The sequence below is a fragment of the Medicago sativa genome, chromosome 3, assembly GCF_051527215.1.
Source record: "Medicago sativa cultivar Bolivia chromosome 3, Bolivia_mono, whole genome shotgun sequence".
In the NCBI taxonomy this organism is placed as follows: Eukaryota; Viridiplantae; Streptophyta; class Magnoliopsida; order Fabales; family Fabaceae; genus Medicago; species Medicago sativa.
This window is the reverse complement of record NC_140751.1, coordinates 26635017-26649714: the sequence shown is the minus strand read 5'-3', so window position 1 is coordinate 26649714 and position 14698 is coordinate 26635017. Positions and strand designations below refer to the sequence as shown.

Below are 14698 nucleotides of genomic sequence, written 5' to 3'. Positions count from 1 at the left end.
ATTGAATTTTTCCCATTTTTAAGCCAACTTTGAGCCAGTAGGTTTGACCCTGTTGTTTCGGTGACAAACCACATTTTAAGCCTAGAGACATTAGGATTTTAACCCAATTTTTGGAGTTAGGCATTTGTGATGTGGTTGTAAAAAGTCTAAGTTTGGGGTTGCTCATGGGATAACAACATTTTAAGTTTGGGGTGAGGGATATAGAGAACATGAGTAAATAGATCACATTGTCTCAATTCAAAAAAAAAAAAATATTTATAAAGAAAAAAAAAATGTTTCAACAAGTTGATACTCAAAAATATAGATATCAACTCAAAAAAAAAATTGTGAAATAAACTGAGACATATCTTGTAAATTTAGTGATCCGAAATCTCTGTGGTGTTTTCTAACTCTCAGATTAGTGCATATAATGTCAAGTTGTGGGTGATCATTGTCAAAGTAAGTAGGAAATGCTTAACTCCAAATTGTCATGTTTAAGCCTATTTCCCATATTGTCTCACCTTTAACCTTAGCCCCGTTACACCCGAAAAGTCCTTAAATGTGTGTATGGCAACACAACTTTGATTGATGTTTAGAAGCTTTTCAAGTTTTGGTAATATAGTGATTAGTATGTCGACTGTGTGAACCTTTTCAATGATGTTGCGTGAAGTTGTGGAGTGAAGGTTTTGGCAAGCAAGTTAGCCCACTAATGCTAACTAGAAGATGAACTTTTGATTTACCATTGATGAGTAAGTGCTATTTTACTGTTAATTTTCATTTTAAAGTAAGTTCCTTGAGGACAAGTAACGATGTAAGTTTGGGGTTGTGATGACACTAGGTCATATAGCATATTTTGTTATTGATTTCTATGTAATTTTAGTAGAGTTCAGGTGATTATGCATGAGTTTTTGAGCTACAGGAGGTGTATTTCACATGTACAAGCAAAGGAGACATCGTACTACGATTTCTGGGCATCATACTACGATTTTGGATGTTTTGGAGTCATTTTGGTACTGGAAAAATCGTACTACGATGCTTTCCATCATACTACGATGTAAAAAGTCAATGAGCCATTATATTACGACGCTTTCCATCGTACTGCGATGTAAAAAGTCACTGAGCCATCGTACTACGACGCTTTCCATCGTACTACGATGTAAAAAGTCACAGCATTATTTACATAAAAGCCCAGCTGCACACCAGAAGGAAAGAGGCGAAATTTTGGGGAAAGAAACAGACTTTTGGAGCAGGAACCATGGATAGAAGGTTGGAGACCATCAAAACTCATATCCGGTAACCAATTTCATGTAATGAATCCTTCTTTCATATTAGTTATTTATGCTTTAGCCATGAATAGCTAGATCCTTTGTGATTAGGTCAAGAGATGATTTTGTTCTAGCTCATGTGTTATGTAACCTGAAACTCTTAATTGTTATGAATGTTATTCTAGTTTATTCAGTATAAATTGTTCTTAATGCTTTTATGATTCTGACCCAATATAATTGATCCTAGAGTTTATATGACTACTGACACTAGCGTGTAACTCTGACATATTTATACTGTTCAATCTAACGGACAATCTAGGGATGGAGCGTTGTTAGGTTGTGATAATTGAATTAACGGACTTAAAACCTTTGATGATTATAGGTTCACCTAAGGGATTAGGGAATTATAATTATAAAAGAGGGTTTAGGATCAAGGGATTGACCTAAGCTATTTTGTTAATTTGTCTTGAACTGAATATTATTCGTAAAATTAAGAAACAGGTTGCTAAAATGAGTGATGAACAGATGAATTGATTGACCTAGTCATCTCTCCATATTATTTCTTAAACCGATTTTTCCTTAACCATTTTATTTACATTTGCAAACCAAATCTATTGCCTCAGTGCACCCCCCATTTTACGTACATCCTTAATAATAACGTTACTACCGAGTAGAAGTTGAAACAGTCCCTGTGGATACGAATCTTATAAATTTTATTACTTCGATGCATTTTTAGTACACTTGCTAAAAGTCTATCAGCCAACGTGCCAAAGACTTTTTAAGATGTTGAATTAATTCCGCTGCGATGTTTTGAATTACTTATGTTGTTGGATTTCTAAAGGATAATTATTTATTTATCTCTTTTATGAATTTTAAGAAGTGTAGCATTCCGTTTATGATTGAAAAATACTCTGATTTATTATGAAATTTTTAAGTTGGGAAAACGGGGTGTTACAACTATCACATTAGAAACCTTTCAATACAGGAGAGCGTACTTTGTTATGTTATGTCTGCAGCCCGACGATCCACTCCGAAGGTGACTAGAATAACTTGAAGCAATCAGGATAATCAGACAAAATGGAAACACGACCTTGATCCAAGTGAAAAATACGCATTCCAGACTCCATGGAATCAAGCCCATGGAAGGCATAATCCCTACTATAGATGACACAATTCCCATTTGAAACACACATCTCTGAAGTAGATGCAGAGAACGGACAATCTTCCCCAAAAAAAAACCATGTCCCGTAAATTGGTCAACTTGACCCACTTCTTCTCCTTCTCATCAAGCCTGAATGCATCAATACTTACATCATCGTCACCGGCATCAATTCCATAGCTATCCACCAGTAACAACTCATGTTTGCTCATCACCAAAAATTTAATGTAGCCACCAAACACCGCGTTGGCCAGCAAGTGGACGCTGCAATCTGGTCCAATCATCACAGTATGACCATTGTTGTCTGCCACACAAGGCTACCTTTAAAAACGCACATGTATCCCAACAAAGATGTTGACATGGTGGGAATCCTGGTCCAACCATCGGCCCCACAACCGAACACCATCGGTACCCCAAACGGCACCCCAGCAGAGTAGTTGTCTGTGAGGAAAGAAAGAGACTGCCTCCCTTGACACGTCGCAACAACAACAACAACTTTTTCCAAATGGATATACCGATTATTTTAAAGTGAGTCAGTGTCGTGGATGTATAACTCTTGTCCAAGATCGAACACGGGGAGTTGGTTGAAGTCAAGCACATGGTTAGGGAAATTGAAAGGTGGTTGGTGAATTGAGAGGGGGTGCCAGAGTTGGGTTTTACCGTTTAAATTTGGACCGATTCTGATCAAACAGGGGTTACAAGTTTGTTGTTGGTGATGGTGAGGGGTTATAGGTGGTTTGATGAGAAAGATTTTGTGTTTGTAGAGGATAGTTAGGGATGGACGATCGATTTATAGCTGATAGATTAACCGTTATTATGCCGTAGTTAATTTCTCAGAGCACTAGGGATTTATTAGAGGAAGAAACATCAAGGACTGTATATGTACAACCTCAGAAGCTATTAACGTTTTACACAAGAAAGACTTTGGGGGTAACAGCTTTTAAGATTGTCATCTCCAAGGCCTTTGACACTTTAGATTGAAGGGATCTTGATTTGATTTGATTGTCATCTCGTAGTATTATGGCCTTTGACAAGTTTTGTGATTTGATTGAAGGGATCTTGAAGTCTGCAAAACTCTCAGTCTCTGTCAATGGTAAGCAACAAGGTTTCTTTTTCTTGCAATAGGGGTGTGAGGCAGGGTGATTGATGAGTCTATATTTAGTCTATTTTTATGCATTATTTAGTTTACTTTTATTTAGACTTGATTTTATTTTATTGCAATTATATTTCCTTTTTGAATCTTTTTACTTCAATTGCATATTTTATATTTCAGGAACAAATATTGGATGGAAGGTGTCTTAGAGCAAAAGAAAGGAGACTGGAGCAAATTCGGAACAAAAATACGAAGATACGGAGACAAAAATATGTCTCCCACAAGTCAGAAGCTTGGCACGGCCCGTGCCACCCTCAAGGAGTCCTTTTGCTGCTTTTCTTCGAGCCCAAGCTACTCTGTTTTAGTTTTACCGGAATATCCTTGTAATTGCTTAGATTTTAAGTCGATTGTAAAGCTATAAATAGAGTAGCTCTCCATCACAAATATTTCATCTTTATTCTTGGAATCAATAGTGACAATTGTTTTCTAAATAAAGTTCATCTTTTATTTCTTTTACTTTCTTGTTATTTATTGTTTTCTCTCTTCTTCCCCCATGTCTACGATGAACATGAGTGAGTAGACTTCTCTTGCCTTGAGATTGTTGGATAAGTCTAATGACGTAATCCGGATCAAACCAAGCCTTAAACCTTAATCTTATGAAACCCTAATTTCTAATCTAGATTCACCGTTTTAACATGAATTAACCATTATCAAACTGTAGAAGCGAAAGTGGAGGGTTTGATAATTTTTAATTCATTATTCCAAATATCAATTCATAAAACGAAAGTGGAGTTTTGATATTCGAACAAGTGAATCTAGACAAGGATTGTGAAACATGAAAATAGTCTGGTAAACCTTGAGACATATAAAGTTTCGAGCTTCAAGGATTCCAAAGGAAATTACCCATGAAAATAGGTGTGGTTGTTGGAGGAACACACTCACTGAGACCGAAAGGAGATATGATAGGCTAAAGAGAAACTTGTCTTTAGAAATTAGGACCAACGTAAGGTTATAAGTTTAAGGGTTTGTTTGTAAACCAATGATCCCAAGGCTCCTTTTTATTATTGTTATTTACTTCGAACAACTGAACCTCCTCTTTTATAAACTTTCTTCTCCTCTAATCATTCTCCTAAAGTTAGTTAAATTAAACAACTCCCTAGTGGAACGATACTCTCTTTTACTACTACTTCGATAGACCATGTACTTGCGGTTTGGCCTATCAAGTTTTTGGCGCAATTGCCGGGGAGTTAACTAATTTAATTAACTTTTCTTTAGTGATTAGAATTCGCTCTTCTTCTTTTTCTTCTTTTCTTTTTCTTTTTATTTTTATCTTTTTATTTTTATGTTATCGTTAACTTCTTGGGTTCTCAATTTTTTATGCGAAAAACCAGAAATCGAGTGGTAATAATTCCCGAGATCGAAAGGTATTTGCATAAACAAAAGAGAGACGCACGAAATAATACCGCCATGGCTGATCGCACACTCAAAGAGTATGCAATGCCGTCTACGGCTGAGCCACAAGCTATTATTGTGTACCCAACGGTTGAGGATGACAACTTTGAAATCAAGTCTGCCCTGCTTAATTTAGTGCAGCAAAACCAGTTTTCGGGATCCCCAGCCGAGGATCCCAATCTTCACATCTCTGTTTTCCTACGAATTAGTGGAACCCTAAAGGAGAACCAAGAGGCCGTAAGACTTCATCTCTTTCCCTTTTCCTTAAGGGATAGAGCTAGCGCTTGGTTCCATTCCCTTGAAGTCGGTTCCATTACTTCATGGGATCAAATGAGGCAAGCATTCCTTGCCCGATTCTTTCCCCCCTCTAAAACTGCTAAACTAAGGGACCAAATCACACGGTTCAACGAAAAAGATGGGGAATCTCTCTATGAGGCACGGGAGCATTTCAAGGAAATGCTAAGACTTTGTCCCCGCCATGGCCTAGAGACGTAGCGTATAGTCCACACTTTTTATAATGGCTTGTCTTATACCACTAAGATGGCTAAGAAACAAAATATCTTCTTTCCCTTATCCTTCTCACACGGCACACCTCTTCCAATTATTTACTTATATATATTTATATGGGTAAAGCAAACAAATTCATCCCTCATCTCATTTTTCTTCTCTCCCTCTTACGTTACACACTTCTCTCTTCTCTCTAGTTATCTCTCTCTTATTTCTTCTTATTACTCCATTCTTGTTTATTTCTTTGTAATCTTCTTTCTTCCTTCTTCATTCTTCTTTGTTCTTCTCTTTCGCTCGACTCTTCTCTGTTCTTCTTTCTCTCTTCATTTCCATTTCAAACTTTTATCTCACTTGTGTTGTTAAGTAGTAATGAAAGAAAGAAGCTTATCACTTCATTTGTCCTTGTGTTGATGGAACCTTTCCCTTACTTTTCCATTTTGAAAAGTTCTTCATTTCATTTCTTTTTCTATTCCAAGTTACCTTTATAGAAATTCAAAACTCATTATTACTATAATAAAGAGGCATGGTGGGTGATCCTTGGAACTCTAGGATCAACTAGGCATGGCAACAAAACCCACACCCGCGGTTACCCGCCCGAACCAAACCCAATTTGACGGGTTTTCCCCGTTTTGACTGGGTTTGGGTATGGGTAGGGGTTTTCCCCGATTTCAAAACACGGGTATGGGACGGGTAACGGGTATATAGGTACCCACCCCGAACCCATACCCAAACCCGTCCCAAATGTAAAAAATTACAATATGTTGATATGTCATGTTATTTTGTTTGATAATTGTCATGTTAATAAAAACTATCATTGATATTTAAAGATCAACTAAATCATTCCATCAAACAAATGTTAAAGTTAACACATTGTTAGATAATGTGTTACAACATTGCTCTTGGGGATGCCAAAAAACTTCTATTTTTTAATAAAAAAAATTATTCAATGCGGGGATGAGGATGGGGCGGGGATACCCGAACCCGTCGGGGACGGGGATGAGATTCAATTTCTCATCCCCGTTGGGTATGGGTAGGGTAACGGGTAAGTATATGATAATCGGGTATGGGGACGGGGAAGGTAAAACCCGTCCCCACCCCGCCCCATTGCCATGCCTAGGATCAACGTGTTGTAGTGTTTAATTAAGGTAACCATATTTTCTTATGTTTTTTATGGTTGGGTTTTAAAAAATTTGGTTAAGCTTTCAAAACTATACAAAGTGGTATTAGATCTAAATTAAAATTCCATTTTGTAAAGTTTGATCAATTGCAAAAATTTAAATTATGATTGAGAGTTTTGTTCTAACTCTTAAAGTCTTTTGTGTAAGACCTTTAAGTAACATGTTTATTAAACAAATGATAATTTTTTTATATAAATCAAAATAAAGGAAAGAGTTTTCATTCTTAAAAGTTTTGGATCTTAAAGAAAAAGGGAAAGAAAAGGGTGGTGTAGACCTTTCACTCTCTTTTGGTGTAACACCCATACTAGACGTATCTAGAAAGTCTAGCACGTGCGTTATTTTAGTATTGGATACATTAAAAATTTACAACATAAAAACTTCGAATGAATTTATATACAACAACACGCGTTCGTACAATGTCAAACTTCATAACTTATCTAAATTAAAATAAATACATCCTTGAGATCCATAATCTTCATGCTCCAGGTACGAACGAGCTCTTGCTGAAAATCCATCCGGCTACTATCTTGCGTCCAATCTGATATCTGAAACAAATAAGGATTGGGATGAGACATAATGTCTCAGTGAGTTCCCCTAAATCCTAGGCTATAGGTAACCTCAGGGGAAACCTACGGTCACCACGTGTCTACTTTACAACCTGCCGGTTGATTATACGTGTGTGGGGACTTGCTTTCTTAGACGGTTGTGCATACTAGGGCCGTCATAATCTTATCTTAACTTGTTATAGGCTTCTCATCTCACATGTGTCATGGCGGTTAAGGGGAAACTAAAACCGCAATGCCAAGATACTATCTACGCATCAAGGCCTTCTCTTGCTAAAGTCATGACACAACTCTAAACCGGACGATTAGGGAAACCTATGATCGTCTTCGGTATATCTTTCTTTACTCGCTTACTTGCTTACTTGAATAAGTTGCATCTATCTTAAACTTGCCACAAAAGTGACTCTTTCTAGCTTGCTAATTCTTGACTATCTTCTTGTTTATTCTTTCTACTTCTTGACAGTCTATGCCAAGGCTCTATGACATAACACATAAATATATGATGAATATGCATAGTCAGCTTTATTGATTATGTTAGCGTGTAACAAACAACTTATCTGAGTTCATTTTACGGATTAGTTCCGAGTGGAGTAACCCCGGAAGTTAATCCCTTACTACCGGTGAAAATGCCTTGCAATAGCGCACCGGACTCCCTTAGTGAACGTGCGGGTCCCTTACGGCTTACCCCGTTCCCCTTGGAGAACCTTTTATATCCAACCTTGGAAGGAATATAAAAGACACGACACCTTAACTTAGTGAAATGCGGCTCCCTTTCGGCTTAACCATTCCCCCTGGGGAACCCCTTGAACCCAACCTTGGAAGGAATTCAAGAGACATAACACTCTTATTATAATCTTAGTCTTATGCATGTATGAAGGTTAAACCTAATCATACTATCTCTTTTACCTCGGATCCTTGAACGATCCCACTAGAGGTAAACTTAAGCTTTGCTTATCTTACTTTGTGAATGGATACGAAATCGATTCACCTCTTACCATACTTGTATGGCTCTTGCTTCTTAATAAAATAATACTCTTAATATGTCTATGCAAAGAACTTAACTTTGCGTCTTATCATTCTAGGGATCTTGCTATCTTGCTAATTCTCGACAACTATGTCGAGGCTCTAGTTCTTTCCCTTGCTTACAGATTAACTTGCTACCCGATTCATGACTTGTTTCTCTCTCTTATACCATGCCTTGCTAACATACTTTAATACTTGCCTCTTTTCATAAAAATCTTGCTTAGATTGATCATCATTTAGGACCTTGGTTTGAGGGGTTTAACTTTTAAAAAGTCTGCTCGAAGATCCGGAACGGAAAACACCGAATCTGCCAGAACGAGCAAGCAGTACCAGAAAGTACCACTTGCTCGCCATTGCGAGCTGCTTTACTCGCCATTGCGAGTAAAAGGTTCTTGCTCGCCATTGCGAGCTCCCTTTTCTCGCCGTTGCGAGTTCACTCACTCGCCGTGGCGAGTAACTATTCCTCCAGGGAGGATGTCTTGCTTGCCATGGCGAGTTATGACAGTTCAGAACCTGCATAAATGGCATTTTAAGCCCAAAAACCTCAAACCAAGAGCCTCTAAGTGATTTAAAACACATATGATCATAGAATACTTATAAAACACTCATATAGCAAGTATCATCATGTATAGCAAGCATGGCAATAAAAAGGGCAACTAAACTTATACTAGAAAACCCTAGAATTATCAAGTTATACATATTCATTTAACACGGCATAACATAATCCCAAAGGGTAGGATAGCTATCTATGGAACTCACCTAATCACAAACTTGAAGCAACTCCAAGCTCCAAACTCAAACATGCCCAAAACCTTAGTTTTGCTCCCTTTGCTTCCTTGCTCATACCATTCTAACTCATCATCCCTTTCTTGCAATCCAAGACACCTCTTCAAGCTCAAAACCATACTCCAACATTACCCTCAAAACACATATTCAAAACTTGAAATTAAAAGGAATTCTTGATGAGGAAAGATAAAGATATTAACCCATTCAACCTTAACATTCTTACCTTGCTCATGTAGAAACCATTCCTTGTACCATTTAGAATCCATCTTCTTCATACATCAAACCCTAATTTTCCAAACACTTCTTCAAGAGGAGAAAAGAGAAGAATTAAACACAATACCCACTTCCTTAATCTCTAGTGATAATAAAAGAATAAGTTTTGGAAGCTTACCATCAAACAAACCCCAACTTGCCTCCTTGATTCCAAAACTCCAAGAATCACAATCCACACTTTAGTTCTTCAACCCATCCTCTAAACATCATCTATTCACCTTCTTTAATCATAAAGGAACCACTTCAAGCACAACTTCATGTTTAAACTCCCAAACTACCAAAACCCTAACTTTAAATCTCTTCTTAGGTGGAGAAATAGAGAACCCAAAACAAAACCAACTTCCATAACTTATGAGACCAAGAGAAACAAGAAGCTAGAAGTTACCATGGAAGGAAAAAGTTTGGAAAGGATTGGTGTAGAGAGGAGGGAGATCGATGGAGAGGAAGAGAGGGAGAAGAAAATATTTTCTCTAACCAAGAGAGAGAAAAGAACAAGAGAAATGAGATATTTTTGGGGTTATCCCAATTAAATATCCCTTTTTTTGGGAAATTACCAAACTGCCCTTGCCTTTAGCGTGTTATATTTGTCTCTGATACTTATTCCTTAATAAGCTGATATTACGTAATAAATATTCTCCATACTTACTTTCCTTGAATTTAATCCTCTGGCACGATCGAATGATAAAATAACCATACTGACAGGCGGGATGTTACATTTGGTTTGTTGCCGAGTTTTGTGTTGCTACGTTATATAGATTAATTTCCAATATACACTAATAATAACATCAGTGTAAAAACAAAATCACTAATTGATCTAAGTAAGCCTCGATTAATTATGTATAATATTGTTGACTTGATAAAAAAAATAAACTTCACCTTGAACCACATAGAGGAACTTACTAGAAGGACATATATTGGACTTTGACTTTGCCATGACTAACAAAGTATAATTATCTTTAATGACTTTAAATTTAGCATAATTCCTAATTGAACTAAAAGTGGAAATAATAGTTTAATTTAGAATCTATATTCTACTTTTAACATGTTAATTGAATCAACCGTTTACAAATTCTTTTCCTGGACAAAAATTTATTTAAGCAAAATTGTTTTGGAAAAAGTTTAAGATTTTTGAAACTTCCGTATGGAAATTATTTTAAATAAATTGATATATTGGATTTCGATTGTTTTTCTTCAAAACCGTCACTGCCAAAAGAAAAAACATGTGAGTTGTAATAAGATAAAAATGTTAAAATTAATTTAGTAGACTTATTAGTTGTACGTAGTCATAGACTTTGGAATTTCGTAAGCATATAGTTTTAGTGTGAAAGTAGATAATTGCTAAATTTATTTCACCTTTGTTCTTTCTACTGTTCGGCTTTCTTTTTATTTTAAATTCTCAAGTGGCTTCTTCTCTACCTATATACATGGAGACCTACAACTTGAAGAAAAGAAAAATAATATGTGGACACGTTGGACTTTAATTCTTCTTCAAACCATCAGCAACAATTATAACTATGTAAGTTTAAAACAAAATTGCCAAGTTGATTTAGTAGACTCTTGAGTCGTAGTCATGAACTTTGGTAAGGCCATTTAATTTTTTTTTTTAGGTGAAAATAAATTATGAAGAATGTTTAAATTCTTACTACTTTTAGTCTAAAATCAATTATTTAGTTAGTAACCTAAAAAGGATAGTTAGACACTAAAGATACTATTTCTAGAATTAAAAACCTTAGAAACAAATATATATACGTCGCTTGGACTTTTGAAAAATTAAGTAAACTAGTAAAAATATAATTGGAAAATAATGGCATAGATGAGTCATATACTCTTATCCGATTCTGTTAAGAAGTTTAGAAGAAAAGTTGTTGTACTATGTTTTATCCCTTTAAGAAAAAAATGACTAGATTATGATATCATTTGAGTTGAAAACGATGGCAATAATATTCATGTTGTTGCGGATAAAATTTAGACATCGAGCGTAAAGTATTAACCGACTTAAAGAAGTTTGAGACACGACATAAAAACAAAGGAGACAAAAAAAATAAATGAACATTATAATTTAAGACTCGTTGAAACATGGTAACTTAGTTAAAGCTAGAGCATTTTTCTTAATCAAAACTTATTTTGAAACGATAGTTTATATTAGAAAAAGAAAAATTCTACAGGTGTTAATTTTTCTCTAAATAATAATAGTAATAAACCTTGATGTTATTCTTAATCTTTAAAATTATGGCCTCTTGGGTAGAAAATTGTCAAGTCGTATTTTCTTGTTCTCTCTCAAGCCCGAGTCGTGTTTTCTTATTTTCTCTCGAGTCCGATCATCTCTATATGTGCTCCTTTAGTGTTATTTTCCCTTTCTCCTGAATGTTGGTGTCGTAAACTTTAAGAGAAGAGTGAGAGTTGGGGAAGTGAGTAAGAAGAGAAAGAAAGACCTTTATTTGGAGGGACTTTGATGTCTAAAAGATATAAAAAAAAGGGACAACATCAAATTTGTTTTGGGATTAAAAGCTAGTCAAGGTAAGGGCACCTATCCACTTTTTAGATATACTTATACATGTTAATTTGTTGTGTATAATTTCTCATTTTTCATATGTGTTTAATATTGTGTAAATTCCAAAGTGAATGAATGAATAAATGTATGCATGAGAAAGATCAAATATGGTATAGTTAAGTTGTAACATGTGACTAGAAGTCCATATACCTATTGAAAAATATTATGTCCATGCATTTCATAGTAAACGTGACCACCAGAGAGGAGTCACGAGGTGCACACCGGAGAGGTGGCACGGGGTGCGTTTTAAAACCACCTTATCCCGTAGTGGATCATCGAGTCTAATAGATGAGTAGATACTCATCTCCTTAGTGGCGTGGCCACGACCCTCTGCGGAGGTGTATTAATTCCGGAACATATGCATTGACATATAGGCATTGCATTAGGAGTCGAGTCATAATAAATTTTGTATTAATCTTATTTTTCTACTTGTTCCCATACAAGGGTTAAAATGCGATCTTTAATCCTTGTATAATACTTGCTCTGTTCATGTTATCTTTATATTTGTTATTTTCGGAAATGGTGACCCTTTCAGTGGATGTGTGGGCTATACGCCATTAGATTATGTTGAATTCAAAGGAAGCCGAGAGACGAGGGAAGAAGATGACGATTCCACCTCTCTGGATGAGAATTTCACCTTCGCGGATGAGCGAACTATTTCGCCTTAGGGATTTAACTCAGCCTCAGGATAGATCACATTTACGGGTAACATACTCGAGTCCACTCACATAGTTGGTAGGATGAAAGAATTTAGTATGATGTTAGTGGTGGGCCTAGTACCCAACTTTATGTATTATAGAGTTAAAGATCAGCGTAGGACTTCTTTTAATTTTGAGCAATACTTTTGGTAGGAAATTCTCCCTCTGCGTAGGGATGTGATTTGTCTTTTAAATTATTGAATTGTTATACAAAGCTCTATATAACTCTGGCCATCATTTTATAAAAAGAACATTTAATATATTTTGTAAATAAAAGTCTATAACTTGGGTTTAAAAAAAGAATTAACATTTATTCTTTCGTTTCTAAAAAAAAAAAAATTAAACACAATTTTTGGTGCTGAAAAACGGGGTGTTACATTATGATTGAATGGTACTTCATTTTAAAAAGAGGGTTAAGTGATCTATAGTAGAAATGAGAAAATAACACAACTTTTTTTTAAATTGCACATGATCTAAAAAGAGTCAGTATAAGTTAAATAAATCTACAACATTGGTTTTTGGTTTATTTTAAAAATAGTCAATATTTACATCATGGATAAATAATTGTAATGTTTACAAATTTTACTAAATAAAAAATGTTTCATTTTTCTCGTAAAAAAACTTTTTTTTTTATATATATTTAAGGAGTGTCGAATAGTAAGTTTCGGTTTTGAGTAATAATAAACTTAAATCAATGTTTTTTTTAATGAATAAAAGAACTTTTTAACATTTTCCTAGGAACCTTTCATAAACGATAGAATGTTATAGTTGAGTTAGAGAAATGATATATGTTATGGAAGAAATAAATGTATGACTTATAAAAATGAGTTTTTTTATAAAGAACAGTGAAAGAGTTTCGTTTTAAAGAGGACAAATAAAAAATATTAAAACTTAGATTACTAAATATACATGATTATAAAATAGATAGTGATATATATATCTTGTCTTCTTGCAAACTTTTCTTCAATGTATATGTGTAATATTTTCTACTTAGTAGTATAAGGTGTGGTAATAGTAATAAGAAATACCTTATACATAGATAAGCATCATATATGTAGTGAAAAGAGGAAAGATTCCTTCATCATGGGAAAACAAAGAAAATAAAATAACTTTAGAACAAATGAATAAACAAATCTTTAGCACAAATAAACAACCAAAATTAAACTTCAATACATATGTTTATGGTAGTAGAAATAGCACCATGATGGAAACACTCTTAACATTTAGTATAATTGTCAAAATGGGTAGAAATGAGTTCAAAATGAATGTGGAGTAGGTGGTGGTTATAAAGGGTGAAAGTGAATGTGAAAAATCATGAACAAATTTTTTTTTAATTTGTAGATTATGAATAAAAAAACAATGAGTTGTGGAAGGAGTTACACAAATTAATTGGAAGTTACATAATAAAGAACTACAAGAATATGAATATGAATATGAAGGAAAAGAGAATAACACAACTTTTTTTAAATTGCACATGATCTAAAAAAGATTTAATTTAAGTTAAATAAATCTTCATCATTGGTTTTTGGTTTATTTTAAAAATAGTCAATATTTACATCATGGATATATAATTGTAATGTTTACAAATTTTACTAAATAAAAAAGTATCATTTTTCTCGTAAAAAATCTCTTTTTTTATAAATATATAAGCAGTGTTGAATAATAAGGTTCGATTTTTATTAATAATAAATTTAAAACAAAGTTTTTTTACTGAATAAAAGAACTTTTTAACATTTTCTTAGGAACCTTTATTAAAAGATAGAATATGCTATAGTTGAGTTAGAAAAAAGATATATTTTATGGAAGAAATAAATATATGACTTGACTAAAATATGAATTAGTGAGAAAGAGGGTTGAGGAGTGAATTAGCATGACAAAATTTTCTAATAAAGTGTGAAAGAGTTTTTTTTTTTTTTTTAAAGAGGACACATAAAAAAATTTAAAACTTAGATTACTAAATATATATACATGATTATAGATATAGATAGTGATATATATGTTGTCTTCTTGCAAACTTTTCTTCATATGTATATGTAATATTTTCTATTTAGTAGTATAAGGTGTGGTAGTAGTAATAAGAAATACCTTTTACAGAGATAAGCATCATATATGTAGTGAAAAGAGGAAAGATTCCTTCATCATGGAAAAACAGAGAAAATAAAATAACTTCA

The 14698-nt window shown here is 34.3% G+C and overlaps 2 long non-coding RNA genes, 1 other non-coding gene and 1 pseudogene across 3 annotated transcripts; 1 reads left to right on the top strand and 3 right to left on the bottom strand.

Annotated features, from left to right (window-relative positions):
* Positions 1-2248: 2248 nt before the first annotated feature.
* On the bottom strand, positions 2249-3193 carry LOC146936777 (F-box protein SKIP23-like; annotated as a pseudogene).
* Positions 3194-5326: 2133 nt separating this feature from the next.
* LOC146936776 (small nucleolar RNA R71) lies at positions 5327-5433 on the bottom strand. Its single transcript, XR_015033694.1, has one exon. It is a non-coding gene; the product is annotated as a small nucleolar RNA R71 (small nucleolar RNA).
* A 1507-nt stretch (positions 5434-6940) lies between these two features.
* LOC146936775 (uncharacterized) lies at positions 6941-9809 on the bottom strand. The gene is made up of 2 exons (XR_015030715.1): positions 8979-9809; positions 6941-7178 (listed from the first exon to the last, which is right to left on the bottom strand). It is a non-coding gene; the product is annotated as an uncharacterized LOC146936775 (long non-coding RNA).
* A 190-nt stretch (positions 9810-9999) lies between these two features.
* Positions 10000-12811, top strand: LOC146936774 (uncharacterized). The gene is made up of 2 exons (XR_015030714.1): positions 10000-11795; positions 12391-12811. It is a non-coding gene; the product is annotated as an uncharacterized LOC146936774 (long non-coding RNA).
* Positions 12812-14698: the final 1887 nt, after the last annotated feature.